The sequence below is a fragment of the Stegodyphus dumicola genome, chromosome X2, assembly GCF_044657685.1.
Source record: "Stegodyphus dumicola isolate Sdum_Otavi_A_Nest chromosome X2, ASM4465768v1".
Classification (NCBI taxonomy): domain Eukaryota; kingdom Metazoa; phylum Arthropoda; class Arachnida; order Araneae; family Eresidae; genus Stegodyphus; species Stegodyphus dumicola.
Window position 1 is genome coordinate 179,473,698 of NC_140781.1, and position 12,929 is coordinate 179,486,626.

The 12,929-nt window shown below is 29.9% G+C and overlaps 2 protein-coding genes across 8 annotated transcripts in view; one reads left to right on the forward strand and one right to left on the reverse strand.

Annotated features, from left to right (window-relative positions):
• Window positions 1-8,585, reverse strand: part of LOC118188074 (inositol polyphosphate-4-phosphatase type I A) — a 210,204-nt gene extending 201,619 nt beyond the window's left edge. For 2 of the 3 annotated variants that reach the window (XM_085809794.1, XM_085809792.1), the window contains exons 1-2: window positions 8,507-8,585; window positions 4,273-4,339 (exon numbers count right to left, since the gene is read on the reverse strand). The gene's annotated coding sequence lies outside the window, so the exon portion shown is untranslated. The remainder of the gene's footprint in view (window positions 1-4,272; window positions 4,340-8,506) is intronic. The other variant, XM_085809793.1, reaches the window with a different exon arrangement.
• A 2,572-nt stretch (window positions 8,586-11,157) lies between these two features.
• LOC118195479 (uncharacterized) overlaps window positions 11,158-12,929 on the forward strand; it is a 191,622-nt gene continuing 189,850 nt past the window's right edge. For all 5 annotated transcript variants that reach the window (XM_085810071.1, XM_085810072.1, XM_085810075.1 and 2 more), the window contains exon 1: window positions 11,158-11,310. The gene's annotated coding sequence lies outside the window, so the exon portion shown is untranslated. The remainder of the gene's footprint in view (window positions 11,311-12,929) is intronic.

A 12,929-nucleotide genomic window follows, 5' to 3' on the forward strand; every position in this document is an offset into this window, starting at 1 on the left:
ACACTAAAAGCGGCACTGCATCATCCATGAGAAACTATTTTTTTATTTGTTTAATTTCTTTTTAGATTTATTATAGTTTCTGAATAGAACATGTGGCAACGATTAGCTAATTCTGCACATGATGCAATTTTGTACATTCTGAGTTGTGACCGATATGTAACGCTGTTAAAAGAGCCTAGCACCAAAGTTTGCTATGGTAAATAAGGATAGTGAATTTTAAAGAGTGCATTATTTCTATAATATATGTGGTGCATTTATTCTTTTGCGGTATTATTCCATTGCTGACTAAATGCTATCAACAACAGTAAGTGAATTCAATTCAATAGTAATACACACATACATGAATAGATTACATTAGAGCTAGCAGAGGTAAATGAAGCACCTCCCCATGTTACGTAGTAAGTCACAAGTCTAAATGTATTAGTTTCTATTTTCTTTCAAAGCTGCACAAATTTGGAATTGAAACCAACATTTTGTATCTTCAGGAGATATCTGATATGCAGCTCTATTTCAAAATGAAAGAATCTTCAGTGAAATTTAAATTCATTTATTAATTTTCCAAAAGTCAATAAATTGTAAGTACAAATTTTTCATACCTTTTTTATTAATAATAACTGAGATATTTTTTCATAGCTCTTATATAATGTAACATAATTCACCTGTTACCCAAACACTAAAGCAAATAATTTCTTCAGAATTTAAAATTCAAATTTTAGATTGTCTTATAACTGGAGAAGGTTTGTAGAAAAGCATTTTGATGTATATGAAGCTATTGTAAGAACAATTTAAAAAAAATGAAGCTGCAATTTGGAAGCTGGTATATATTCTGAAAAAAAAAAAAAAAAAAAAGTAACTGTTAACATCATCATATGCAAGAGATATTGTCAAGGAAAAAATGGATAACGCCCTGATAATATGAACAGAAGATAAGTCACAAAAACGAATACCAGTAGATGGAAATGACACCAAGCCAAAAGCACTAAGAATTTATAGACAGATTAAAGAAACAGAGTGAAACAGAAAGTACAAATTTTCTGCAAGTACAAGTTGGATGACCTGATTAATTAAAATCAACAGCTTTGAATGTATGTTGAAAAGTGTTTTGGCCACAATATGTAAAAAGCAAAGACTCCATCATCCTCAATATAACCAAATTTCCCAGCATCATTACAATGACCCACACAATCGATGGAGGACTCAACAATCAATCATATAATGAGGAATACACCAGGCATTTTCAACATGAGCTGAAGATATTGAGAGCCTGTTACAGAGAATTATACAACAGCCTAACTAAAACATGTATACAATGATTAATAACTAAATCTTTTGTAAAATCAGTGAAACATCAGCTCCAGAGAAGTCTTGGAAGATTTGTGCTGCTTTTGCTCATGAGAAAGAATTTCATTAATAGAGGAAGAATACGACATTTATATTATTTCTAGTGGTAACCATGACAAGTTGAATGTATGTGCTGTTTACTGTCAGAAATTGACAATAAATAAAAGCTTGTTATGTGTAAAAAAGATTTTTTTTGGCTGTTTTGTTCATGAATTTTTTCATTTCAAATGCAAATTTACTTTTAACACATTTTAATTATACAAGTATTTTACTGAAATAAAATAATAAGCTTAAAATATAAAATATTTCAAATATCCTTTTTTTACTGTTTTTGCTGATTTTTTAGATATGGAACCAATTAATTTTTCTCTTATACATAAAATATCTTTTTTTACATGTACTGTTTAAGAATGTATCTGTTGTGTAAAAACAGAATTAGGTATATTTACCATGTTCACATTACTCAAGTGATTTTGATAATTTTTTTAAACATTACACTGAAATGTACACTGTGGTTTTGGTGGAGCAAATTATATCTTCTGTCTTAAATTAATTAATCATTTATGAGCATTAATGCATAATAAAATCAGAGAAATATTAACATCAGAAGCTAAAGAAATTATTCCTTTTATAAAAATATTCAATTCAAAATAAGGCAATGCCCTTAAAGAGTTAATTATATTTAGGTACATATTCAAATTTCAACAATGGAGAAAGATTAATCATTCATTATACAAAATGGATTATTCATTGGCATTATGCAACCATTACAGTTTGGCAATTTTTTACCACCATATTTACAGCTACCTTTGGGCTTAAAAAAATGCAAGAGGCAAAGCTATAATAATACCACCAATATAAAAAGTTCCATTAAAGTCTACAGGTTCAAAAAATAATATCTTCGCACATTGTATACCAGTCTCTAGTTATTCCTAGAATTTAATTAAGAACTAAGCTGCAAAGGCTTATTCAGAAGCAAAGCAATATTGTGGCTTTATTCAAAATGTTCAAAATTACTTTTCATCTTTAAAAAGGAAACAGTGCACTCATAAACATTTAGGAGAAAAAAAGGTACTTACGTATTATCGCAACCAGGTTGGCGCGATTTGTAAGTTTGAGTAAAAAAGTATGAATAGAAAGAAAATGTACATATTAATTACAGATAATTTTTAATACAGTTTTTTATATTATTTTGTTTACCCTACTTACGGCAACCTTTATGTTAATTTATTAAAGCAAGGTGTGCGTAGTTCGTAGATTCATTCGTTGCCTGCATTGTGCCATTCGTAGATGTTTTTTTAAGTTAAAACATGTCGCTGTGTACATGGATTCTTGTCAAATATTTTTGGTTAGAAACTTTATGTTTTTGCTATCTAAATTTTTTGTTTTTGTTTCGGATTTTTAGCTTAAATCGTGTGTTCAAAACGTAGTTTTTGCATGTGCGAAAACTGCATTTTTGGAGACATTTTAGGCTTAAAGTTCGAAATATAGACAAGAATCCATGTACACAGCAACATGTTTTAACTTAAAAAAACATCTACAAATGGCACAATGTAGGCAACGAACGAATCTACGAACTACGCACACCTCGCTTTAATAAATTAACATAAGGTTGCCGTAAGTAGGGTCGCCAAATTTGGCGATTTATGCGAATTTTGGCCTGGTTGCGTTAATACGTAAGTACCGAAAAAAATCTTCATCAGTTAAAAGAATACGTCAACACACACACAGTCTGCCAAAACTGATTTATTAGCTTTTAAATATGGAAAAAAAAATTAAACTAACTATTTTCTTTCTTATCTGAAACATGTTGCTAATTACAACTCACCATTGACTAAATACTTTGACAAGTCAAAAATAGCAAATTTACCAGTTGACTGGGACAATAAATAAATGCCATTAAGTAAATATCTGCAAGATCCAAGAGTAGATTTGTTGTTAACTAAAACTTTTGAGTCTTTGATTAGTTATATTTTAGATACATAAATAGCTAAAATAAAAACAATTAAAGGCTGTATCATTTAAAGTTATATCAAAATATAAGAGCACAAGAGTGATTAGCCCAAAAAAATGAATAAATCAAAAAATAAACTGAGGAAATGACACAATGTAACAATGAGATTGCAGGGAAGGGGGAATCATTGTGTTTCCTTAATGTTGAATTTAATGTCATTTGTAATTACCAGATTTTGTAAATTACATAATACAAGTGGAAAAAGCCATTCAGACAGATCAGATATCAACTAACCAATCAATACCCGGTACTATTTTCTTATGAGGACCGGATTCAGAAATGTATGTATGGATGTGTTCATGTAATACACGTACAGATACGCAAATGATGCAAGTGTGTGTGTGTACACACATATAAGCACATACATACATTTCTGAAGCTGGCCTCGATAAGAGAAGCATATCCAATAGCATTTAATGTTCTTACTTGCAGGGCAGATTAATTAAGGAAGTAGCAAAATAGCTAAACGTTTTGAAATAATTTTTGCTCATTGGAAGATATTTAAAGACTATCAAACTGTTGCAAGGAAACCAGAAAAAAGTTATGAAAACAAAACATCTGCTTTTGAATATCAGTTTCCATCATAACTGTTTACCCACAACATGAATATATTTATACTTCCTGCAACTAAAATACATAATTCTCTCAATAAAATTTTTGTTATCACTAGAGCTCAAATTTATCAACAATAAAAAAAAAATTTTAACATGCAGAATAATAAAAAATTCAATTTTACTGAGGAGTCAAAAACTTGTGCAAATTTTAATTTATTTATTCAAATAATTTTGAAGGATATGCAAGGACAGTTTAAATACATTCATACTTACATTTTATATTTTAAAATATTTTCAACAGAAATATTAATTTCAATACAAATATTAACACTTAGTTTTTTAAATATTAATTAATAAACTTACCACTCACTATCAAAAATGAAGTTTCAGGCATCTATCATTTTCATGGCAAATTAAGAAAGAATTCCCACTATTACATTTAAAAAGAGAATCAATTTTAAAACGCAGAAAGCACAAGTTCTGTTAAAAACATATAAAAATATCTTAATTTGCTTCCTTTTAAATAATAATAAAAAAAATTGATGCATGCTCAAAATTCAAAAACTAAGCAAAGGATAATGTGAAGGATATATATGTGCACATGTATGGTTGCCACATTTATGTAAATATTTCAAACTGCAAGAATTATTCTAAACTGCTTTACTTAATTAATGACAGAATTTATTTTTTACAAAGTGAATTATTTTACATGAATACAACTAAACTTCAACTTTCAGTAAGTAAAATTAAAAAACAAATTATCCATTAGCATTTCTAACATATTCCAATTTTAAACAAAATATATGTTAGCTAAATGCCAGTATTTAGTTTAGTAAGATTAAATTAGTGAATATGAATTTAAATATCAAATTAAATTACTAACAGTATAAATATGATCAACGAGAGTAAAGAGAGTGATTTTATTAGTTTCAATGATTTAAATACTACCCATTAGCTAAATGTGCAACAATTACATTGAAATAAAATTTTTTATACAATATTCTTCTTAAATTCACATATGAAGTTATACAAAAACATTATTTACTATTACTTGTGGAGAATCTCTAATTTATGATAGTCTTCAAAATATTTCATATTAGAACAGTGCAGTAATAAGTTCAGTCATTAAAGTGTTTAACAAAAAAAATTTCTGAATGAAAAAAAAATTACATAAAATGGAGTGATCTCTAATCTTCCATTACCCATCAACAAAATAAACATGCAAAATGACAATTAAAGACATAAGATTTTTAAGCACTGATAATTATGAAACTGCAGTCAATGCAGATTTCAAATCTGTGTACAGATTTTACAGGCTTTATCAATAACAAAATGAAGGAACAAAAGGTAAAATTACACAAAACAGTGTCTTATTTTAATTAATTTATGAATATTTATTACAATATATTTTCATGTTTGTTTAGTATGCACATAGTAAATATGCATATGAACACAGAAAACAACAATGAAATTAAAACTAATTAAAATCCAATTAAATAAAATATAGTCCAACTCCCAAAAAATGACTGTTTAAGATAATATAAAATCAAAAATTTATAAAATACACAGAAATTCATTCAAAACCCATAAACCATATGATGTTTTTACTCATATGTGGTAACTTAAAGGTGTAGAATACCAAAGAAATACACAGTCAGACAGGGGCAGTTAGGGTTGGTCTGACCAATATGGCCAACTTACATGAAGATGCCAACATCTTTTTTCAAATAGAGCATCATATCATGAAGTATGCAACCTTCATCAATATGTGAGGACGTTCATGTGAAAGATATTAACTTAATAAATAGCATGAGACTTGCATAAAGATGTCAGCATCATTATCAAATCGTTGAGGTCATGAGATATGGAAATCCCCACATTTATGGTATAAAATAAAAAAATAGATTCAATCATTATGAGTTTTTGATGAGTGAGTTTAATACACTTACCATTAGTTTCTTTCAACTTTTTATTGGAATGTCCTTAAATCTTCCAATGAGTTTATCAGTCTTTTATATATATATATATTTGTATGAATCCTACATTTATGATTGTTTCAGCTGTTTTTAAGCCATCAATATCAACTGACAAAATGGACTTTCGGCAAACACAGAAAATTTCCGTTTCCTGTTAGCCTCATCTGACGCTGCTATCAGATAAAACTCTCATATCTGGTATCATAGAATTTAATTTTACACTTAAAATTCCACATTTAGTCATAATTATGAATTTAATTAAAATCAATAATAATACATACAGTGTTTTATGTCAAACAGAAATACACTAAGCATATTTACACAAAATATTCGGCTGATCTTTAGAATATGGTAACTGGTAGTTTGGCGACATTTTGGAGGCGATAAAGGTTACTACCTGGGACTTTGGTAATAATGTGAGCAGTACTCAGTTCCGATTACGCATTATTTTGTGTGAGGGAAAAGAGATCATGGGATATGTCATGTGATATTAATGGACGAATTACGGTTCTTTAATCGGAAAAGGTGGGAAATCGGGAAAAAATCTGGAAATTTTGTATTTGGCTTTATTCTGTGTTGTGTGAAACAGTGTTCGTTAATTTTTGGATCCCATGGCCCTAACTAAAGTGAATTCGAAATGGGTATTTAGTGGGATTGAAAGAGGTAGTAATAAGTGTTTCTTTAAGGTTGTGCGAGATAGAAGTAAAGATGTTTTATTAAGTTATTTATTTTACCTGGTATCTTGGTGTGAACTATAAGTATGATTTTAAAGATCCTGAAACAGAAATAAGAAAAGTTTATCGGACACGTAATCAAGATTCTGAAGAAGATTAGGTAAGTTAGTATTTTTAATTATTTGAGGATATTATTTTTATGCATTGTTCTAAATGCAAGGTGGAAGTCAAGTAATTTGCGTAAACGTGCAAGGAAATAATTTAAATATTTGACACTAAGTATTTGTAACCATTTGTAATGTTTGCGGATTGAATTAGTTAGTGACGTTTGTAATATAATAGATAATGTAGAGGTAAAAGTTTTTGGATGTTTTATTTATTTTATACGGGGAAATGTTCATATTTGGAAAGGGTATAAACTTTTTTGCGATCAGGTAATTTCATATATGTTCCTTTTACCAGGTTTAAAGATTCAGAAAATTGTTATGCATTTTCGTGAAATTTTTCTAATTTATGAGAAAAAAGCAGTGTACATGGATATAGTGAAGAGTGTGTGCAATGCCATTTTTGTGCAATTCTGGGATGTTTTTTTAAGTAAAAATAAGTCGACGTGTACATGGTTTAGTGATATTTTAATTAAATGATAGTTATTTTGTGAATTTTATGTTTGTAGGAATTTGGTATACGTTTAAGTTGAAGTAAACGCGCATGGAAATAATTTAAATATTTGACACTAAGTATTTGTAATGCTTGCGGTATGAATTCGTTGGTGACGTGTATAATATAATAGATGATTTAGAGGTAAAAGTTTTTGGATATTTTATTTATTTTATATGTGGAAATTTATTTATTTCATATTTGGAAAGGGTATAAACTTTTTCGCGATCAGGTAATTTCATATATGTTCTTTTTACCGGGTTTAAAGATTGAGAAAATTGTCATGTATTTTCGTGAAATTTTTCTAATTTATGAGAAAAAAGCAGTGTACATGGATATAGTGAAGAGTGTGCGCAATGCCATTTTTGTGTAATTCTGGGATGTTTTTTTAAGTAAAAATAAGTCGGCGTGTACATGGTTTATGTGTATGTGTTATTTTGAAAAACGTGTAAGGAGTATGGTATTGTGCACTTTTTCCCAATTTTGCAGTGAATATTTGTCACGATTAAGCAGTTTTGTTAGATAAAATTTCTAGCATAAGTGTAATTCAGCTAGTAGATTGTTGGAAGAAGTGTTCAGTAGATAAAAAGAAAAGAAACATGTCTTTACTTCGTGAAGACGAAATGGCGGCGGGGAAAAAAATAGAGGGTTGCTGTAGGAGAGTTGGTCGCCAAATTTTTGCCAAAAAAGCGCCAAGTTACCATAATGTAAAGATCAACCAAATATTTTTTTACAATTTGCAAAGTGTATCTGAACTCTGCATGAACATTCACCTCATATACTAGATAATAATAATGGAATAAATAAATTTTAAAAAATCAAGAGATACACTTTTAAATAAATACTAAATCAGATATCATCAGCAATTTGTTAATCTCAGAATACATTTATCGATAAATACCTATTCGAACAAAAACTTCAAACTTTGTCATAAATGTCATTTATACTGAGTTAAAATTAACTGTACTCATCAACTTATTAAACATTTCTGACGGACACTTTCAGTTATGGCACATATAAGTTATCACACAAAAGAACTTACTAAATCAATGCTTTATAAAACCAAATATTTAAAAGAATTAGGAATTCCATTCTTTCCCTTAAGAAATCAGCTACCTTCTCATGACAGAAATTATTAGTCTTCAAAAACCCAAATTATAAACAACAGATACTGTCAACCCCCACAGCAAAAATTTAGCTTAAAAATAATAAAAACTAACGGTATACGGAAAATATGAATAAACCAGTCCTAAATTAATTGGTTAGATGACATGATTAAAGTTTACTTACTTTCAGAAACACAAAACTGGACAGACGACAGAATTTTAAATTGTTTAGCCTTTTGATGGCAACTGGATGACAAATTTAAGAAGAATAATATAGGCTGAATTGGTAGCGTATAGAATAACAAAAGGCTTCTACATGTCTAGAGGAGCTTTAAAATAACAAAAGTTCTTTAGTTCACTGTCTAAAATTAGGGAAAACGAAGAATTTTGTTAAATGATGAATGAGGACAGACGACGTTATTTTCAAAAAGAAATGATACTCTTAAAGATATAGAACTGTGAACATTTTATACAGAAATATCTCAAACCAACATGTATACTTATTAGATATATAGATCAAATGCAGGAATAAATCTGTTATTTTTTTTAAAAAATATTTTATGGATTGTCGCAGTCACGTGATTTTAGATATCCATTCTTTGACCTTTATCTAAATACATAAGAACATCAAGTGTCGTCTATTTGAAAGTAAGATGATAAGATCAAGGCAATATTTCTTCTTTTGGCCTGGTGGATATGTCTTTCCCATGATCCTTTACATTATGCAGCTTCTTGAACCAATACATCAGTCAAACAAATTCTAGTTCAAGTAAAATACTTTTCTTGCATGCTAATACCAGAAACTGGAAGCTGTTCCATAGGTCAGCTTCCTGTTTCTTGGACTTTGACCAACAAAGTATTGAAGCATTCATTTACGTAGCATCTGAATATGACATATGCTTGACAGATGCTTAAATTGCATCAGCTCCAAGTGCTTTTATTACACATTTGTAAGAGGATGCTATTTCGATGGAGGAAACACAGGTAATTTCAGTCAGCGTTGATGATACAGATCAGTCATTCCCAGAGACAGTACTCCTTAGGTGAGGAAAGAGGGTATATCTGTCCCTGGGTGCAGCACCAATAAAATGTTCTTTCCTTTCGCCATTGCATTTTTTGAAAAAGGAGGGACGACGAAATCTTCAGTTTCCCCAACGAGGTTAGAATAAAAGGAAGGTGGGTTTGCAGTTTCTTCGACTGTCTCAAAATGAAACCTACCTAACAAGTGGCGGCCATGTTTGTGAACTCAAAACATTGCTTTACGGCAATGAAACGTACTTATCTGTTTTCAGAAAAAAAAAAAGGCCAGATTTCCGTATAAGATACACAAGCTATATCTTAGGGACCCCACTTTCTTGGAGGACTCCCCCAAAATATTAAAATGTAGTATAAGTAGTATTAGAATATATAATAACAGACTTATAAAGGGCCCTATATCTCAAATAGCTTAGAGCCTTATCAAGTCTAAATCTTACTCTGAGTAAAAGTATGATAAATTTATAATGAAATGTCTAGCTAGTGTTAAATTTTTGTCTTAAAATAATTAAGATAATATCTATAATTTACTGGGTACAGAAAATTACCAACAAATAGTGAGAAATCTAAATGGATATGTATAACATTACATGATGCTTCTTCATATTTCAAGGAGTTGTTTTTAAGTGTTATTAGCTACCAGTTGAGTATTGAACTAGCTCATTGTATGAGCTAATTTCAAAATACTATTACCTGACGAAAATAATATTTAATTTTTCTTCTTTTCTAGAACATTTTATTAGGATATTTCATAATTTTAAATTATTTAATTCTTAATTCAAGTTTTAAATAGCGCTTAAATCTTAAGTTGTACACATTTATCAATTTTTTGAATTTTTTTCCAGGAGGGAGGAGGGCAGGAGAAACTCGAGGAAAGTGTTAATTTTGATTTGGCTTCAATCCAATAAAATACACTTATGGAATCATAGAATCCAGAAAAAGAGAGAAAAAATTAAACAGCAAATGGATTTGCATAATGTATATCAAAAGTAATAGCTAATTAAGTGGTGGTTGACTCAGATGGTTTCTCTGCTGAGTGCATCTACAAGTTATGTTAAAAAAAGTAAAAGCTTAACTAAATCCTATTCTAACTTATTTATAATGGTACCTGATAAGAAAATTTCTTCGTCTGATACTGAATAAAAAAAATGCAACAGTGAAAAAAATTGCCCCCATTTTTATAATATTACTTAGAAATTATCCAGCTTTTGTATTAACAACAATGTGTTCTAATTTTTCTGAACCTCGGGAACCTTTCTGAACCTGCATTCCTCGGGAATCGCCAATACATCTGGGTTATTTAGCCTTCTCACCAGCAATAACACTGAACAAGGTTCCCCCACAGGAGACGACCAATTTTAGACCAGAGAGGAGGTGGAATTTCCTCGGAGAACACCACAGGAGACGAATCCGAGGATCTCCCACCGGTCTTTCCTTACCACCAGACCTCTCTAGAGGACTTTTGGTTCGTCAGTATTTTATGTGTTCCCGTTCCACGTAGGTATTATGCATCTACAAACAATGAATAGCTCTCCTGAATTCGTACATACACATTTATGCATATTCTTTGCCTAGGGCACGCATTTTACAACGGCCAACAGGGTTTACCACTATACCGATAAGAGTGGTTTGTCCTCACTAGTAATATATAGAATTTTGTCACTAACTGCAAATAATGACATCTTTTTCAAGTGTTAAGAAATTCGAAAAAGGACTGTAATAATATTTGAATTCGACAGTATATTTGCCAAAATAGAAAAATTAAGTTGCAGCTTAATCCTAATTATATATCATTGTAGTTGAGGTAAATGGCAACACTTCCGACGTGTGAAATTTGAATTGACACTGTTTTATAGGCATTGTTGTTGGTGGAATAAAAATCTTCCGTTTCTGGTAGTTTTTGTTATATTTTAGGATAGTTACACGAAAGCAGTTTTTTGATTATCCGTAATGGTAAGTTTAAACAAATAGTTTTGATGTTGAAAAGATACAGTCTTTTTTTCTTCATTTGTTATCTGTTGTGTGCGTTATAATGGGTAGGAAATGATTTTGTTATGGAATCAATGCTATGTGTATGGAAGTGCATAATCGGGGATGTTACTTGCTTACACTGTTATATCTTCTCTTTTGAAATGCTACAATAATACTTTGTATCCAATCTTAATGGAAAGCTCAAACTCATTCTGTACTTTAAAGAACAGTTAAAAGTTGACCCTTGAAGTGCGTGGGCATTAGAGGCAGCAAGATAATGCACACTTCCAAATCTCAGTATTATTATATACTATATATAACGGTATAGTTAACAGTGTAGTTATATAGTAAGTAATAATTAGTAGCGTGCTAATGTCTTCCTGTCAACTTTTACTGTTAACATAAACAATGAATTAAGACTGTTCTGTGTGTTTATAGGTATTATATTTTGCATTAAAGAAAGCTAGAAGAAGAGAATGAAAGCTCCCAGAGAGAAAAATCGCAGAAGAGAAAATGCTGCATTTTATTCATCTATATCAATTAAGGTTTACAAGATAAATAACAACAAAAGATAATTGGAGAATTACTTTGATATTTCAGTGTGTACTATAGTTAATTTTTGTTTAACTTATTTTTACATTTAACTCAATGCCAGTAGTGCTGTGTAAAGTCTGCAATTGTTCATGTGCTAACATGATGATGATAAGTGAAAAAAATCGAACAGTATCTTCATACATTTTATATATTCATTATACACATATCTTCATAAAGCTATGTATTTTGCCTGCTACTTTTTTTTCAAATTGGCCTAAATCTTTTTTAAGATAGTTTATTGTAAAAATTTGTGTATAAGCAAAACTTTGTACTTCAAACCTTTGCAAATTATACAAGTATGCAGTATTGACATATTATTAATAGCTGTCTGATTTGTATGTAGCTGCCAGCTCTTACGATTTTTCATAACATCTGCTGGTAGATCATTGAATCTCCTGATTTTTAATTTTTAGCTAAGAAAAATGTTTCCCAACAATAAATGAAATTTGTTGAATAAAGGAAACTTAAAGTGTGCAAATTCCATTCCCCCACCTCTAATTATGTTATTCAATTACTAATATAAAATAATTGTTTAGGCATCTCTGCATGAGTGGTTACACAAGTTGTCATGTGCTGATAAACATGCGGTGATGAAAGCCAAATATAATAAATAATGATTCGCCAGTTTGGTGTCAGGAATATATTACTTTGTGTAAAGTCAACGATGTTTATATGTAGAATGTTTCGGTTTGATACGTATGCCAAGCAGATATGCAGCTATGGAGTCAAATTATTGATCGCACAAATTTATGCTAAAATGATTGTTTCTGAGGTATTTTATTTTGTGCCGAAGTGAAATTAAGACTTGGAACTCTCAGCATGTATATTTTGGAGGAAAAACAGTTAAATGCATATGCATAAATTGTACAAAATAAATAAAAAAATTTTAGTCGCTTTGAGGCCCGGATTTTATAGCTTTCCGAATATTTGACATCCGGATCTCGGACTTCGTACTGTGGTTGAAATATGTAAGTCTCAAAATATTAAAGAAATTCACAGCAAACAGT